The sequence below is a fragment of the Sapajus apella genome, unplaced genomic scaffold, assembly GCF_009761245.1.
Source record: "Sapajus apella isolate SASKATOON/1434 unplaced genomic scaffold, GSC_monkey_1.0 scaffold21, whole genome shotgun sequence".
In the NCBI taxonomy this organism is placed as follows: domain Eukaryota; kingdom Metazoa; phylum Chordata; class Mammalia; order Primates; family Cebidae; genus Sapajus; species Sapajus apella.
In genome coordinates this window covers 6,158,895-6,162,440 of record NW_022436961.1, presented here as the reverse complement: position 1 = coordinate 6,162,440, position 3,546 = coordinate 6,158,895, and the positions used below count along the sequence as shown (strand labels likewise).

The 3,546-nt window shown below is 38.5% G+C and overlaps 1 non-coding gene across 1 annotated transcript; it reads left to right on the top strand.

Annotated features, from left to right (window-relative positions):
- Positions 1 to 3,007: 3,007 nt before the first annotated feature.
- Positions 3,008 to 3,115, top strand: LOC116558561. Its single transcript, XR_004272066.1, has one exon. It is a non-coding gene; the product is annotated as a U6 spliceosomal RNA (small nuclear RNA).
- Positions 3,116 to 3,546: the final 431 nt, after the last annotated feature.

Sequence of the window (3,546 nt, the reverse complement as noted above, 5' to 3'; positions counted from 1 at the left end):
CAAATACTTCAGGATTTTAGTTGAGATGACTAAAGAGCTAGGCCCCTAAAAGTGAGTTAAGCTCTAGCAGTAGGGGAGACTATCCTTAGGAATCTTGGAATATGCCCTAGGCACAGTTAGAAATAGACCAACTCTAACAAAGCTCCTAGACCTATCCTCAATTGCATCAGCATGAAACTGAGAGTACCTTATTTCCCTGGCATAAGAAAATGTAATAACCTTTGAAGGAAGGTAGCTAGAGAATACTATTTTTTATACATGATGTCTAGATCTCAGTGGAAAATTACTAGGCATGCCAAAAAATAGGATCAAATGACTAAAACCAAGAGGGGAAAACAAAAAATGGAAAACAGTGATGCAGATACCGAAGTTATTAAACAGAGAGTTTGAAATAACTATTATTAATATGTTCAAGGAAATAAAAGAAAGGAAATTTTACCAAAGAACTGGAGTCGGCTTAAAAAAAAAAAAAAAAGTCAAGCCAGAAAAATCACAAGGTCAGGAGTTCAACACTTGGCTGGTCAACATGGTGAAGCCCTGTCTCTACTAAAGATACAAAAAATTAGCCAGGCGTGGTGGCAGGCACCTGTAATCCTAGCTTTTCAAGAGGCTGAGGCAGGAGAATCGCTTAAACCTGGGAGGCAGAGTTGCAGTGAGCCCAGATCATGCCATTGCACTCCAGCTTGGGCAACAGGGTAAGACTCCATCTCAATGAAACAAACAAAAAAAAAGTCAAATGAAAATCTTAGAATTAAGACAATAAAATTACTGAAATTAAGAATTGAATAGATGGGTTCAAAAGCAGATTAGACATAGCCAAGACAAGATAGTAAAAAACAGGGACAAAAGAATGAAAAATGGAGCCGGGCACATTGGCTCACACCTGTAATCCCAGCATTTTGGGAGGCCGAGACGGGCAGATCACCTGAGGTCAGGAGTTCAAGATCAACCTGGCTAACCCAGTGAAACCCCATCTCTACTAAAAATACAAAAATAAGCCAGGCATGGTGGCACACACTAGTAATCCCAGCTACAGTACTTGGGAGGCTAAGCCTGGAGAATCACTTGAACCCAGGAGGTGGAGGTTGCAGTGAGTGGAGATCAAGCCATTGCACTCTAGCCTGGCAACAGAGCAAGACTCTGCCTCAAAACAAAACAACAAAACAAAAAAGAATGAAAAATTGAAAAAAAAATGTAATTGGCCAGGTGTGGTGGCTCACACCTGTAATCTCAGCACTTTGGGAGGCTGAGGTGGGTGAATCCATTGAGGTCAGGAGTTTGAGACCAGCCTGGCCAACAAGCAAAATCCTTGTCTCTACTAAAAATATAAAAATTAGCTGGACATGGTGGTGGGTGCCTGTAATCCCAGCTACTCCGGAGGCTGAGGCAGGAGAATTGCTTAAACTAGGAAGCAAACGTTGCAATGAGCCAATATTGTGCCACTATACTCCAGCCTGGGCAACAGAGTAAGACTCAATCTCAAAAAAAAAAAAATGTGATTAATATAAGGGCACGGTAAAAACATCTAACATATTTGTAATTGGGACCCAGAGACCCAGATGAAGAGAAGAATGGGATAGAACCAATTTTTAAACAAATACTGGCTGAGAATTTTCCAAAATGATGAAAAACATCAAGCTACAGTGCAAAGAATTTATCCTCATGCAAGACAGACAGACAGACAGACAGACACACACACACACACACACACACACACACACACACACACACCCCTAGCTATATCACAGAAAAACTGCTGAAAACAAAAAACAGAAAAATTTTAAAAGCAACCAGAGGAAAAAACCCACATTGTTTTCAAAAGAGCAACAATAAAACTGACAGCTAAGCAACAGAAAAAATGGATAAAGAAAATTGTTAAAGCACTGAAAGAAAATAATTACCAACTTAAAATGCTATACTCAGTGAAAATATCCTTCAAAAGTGAAGGCACAGTAAAGACATTTTAGGGCAAACAAAAACTGAAAGAACTTATTGTTGGCATAGCTACCTTCAAAGAAATACTGGAAGAATTTTTTCAGGTAGAAGATAATCCCAGAAGAAATCAGTAATGCAAGATGGAATAAACAGGCCAGGCACAATGGCTTACACCTGTAATCTTAGCACTTTGGAAGGCCAAGATGGGCAGATCATCTGAGATCAGAAGTTCTAGACCAGCCTAGCCAACATAGTGAAACCCCACTTCTACTAAAAATACAAAAATTAGCTGGGCGTAAGAGCACATGCCTGTAGTCCCAGCTACTATAGAGGCTGAGGCACCAGAATCACTTGAATCCAGGAAGTGGAAGTTGCAATGAACTGGAATTGTGCCCCTGCACTCCAGCCTGGGTGACAAAGCGAGACTCTTGTCTCAAAAAATATATTTTTTTTAAAAAAGAGAAGGAATAAATAGCACCAAAAAGGTAAACTGTATGGATAAACCTAAATTAATATTTACTATATAAAACAATAACACTAATGCCTTACAGAGTTCAAAATTTATAGTGAATTAAATACATGTTAACAATAGCACAAAAAGCAGGAGAGGGGTAAACAGTTAAAGTGTTTTGAGGTTCTTGCATTGTCCAGGACATGACATATGTACAGTTGTTCCTTCTTATCTGTTGGAGATTTGATCCAGGACTTCCTGCAGACACCAAAATCCACAGATGTTCAAGTCCCTTACCTCAAATGGCACAGTATTTGCCTATAACCTACACACATCCTTCCATATACTTTAAATCATCTAGATGACTTATTATAACTAATACACTGTAAGAGCTATGTAAATAGTTGTTTCACTGTATTGCTTAGGGAAATAATGACAAGAGAAAAGTCTGTACATGTTCAATACAGATGTAACCATCCATTTTTTTTCCCCAAACATTTTTGGTCAAAGGTTGGTTGAATCCACAGATACGGAACCCAAGGATATGGAGGCCAACTCTAGTAATTTAACATTCGTTATAGCAAAATAATCATACCTGTTGCAATCTCTAGGCTAATCATTGTGTTCACTTTGGCAGCATATACATCAAAATGGGAAGAATACAGAGAAGATTAGCATGGCCCCTTGAGCAAAGATGGCATGCAAATTCTAGGGTAATCACCAAAGAATAATAAAAGAATGTACAGTTAACAAGCTTTAGAGTAGGGAAGTGGAATGATTTTTTAAATACATGAATAATCTGAAGAAGGAGAAAAAGGGGAACAAAATTAACAGAAAAGATAGAAAGTAAATTATAAGATGATGGATTTAAATCATAACGTCAGTAATTAAATATAAATGGTCCAGAGATGCCAGTTAAAAGACAAAGATTGTGAGACTGGATAAAAATGAACCTCAAATATAAGGATACAAAAAGAAAAGTTGTGTGGCAGTTTTAAAACATAGCCACAAATCCTTTGGCACCCCTCTCATTAAGAGATGGGGTCTGTCTCCCTTCCCCAGTCTGTGTGGGCATGTGATTCCTTCAACCAATAGAGTACAGTAGAAGTAATGCTGCAGGACTTTGGAGGCAAGAGCATAAAAGCCTATGCAATTTATGC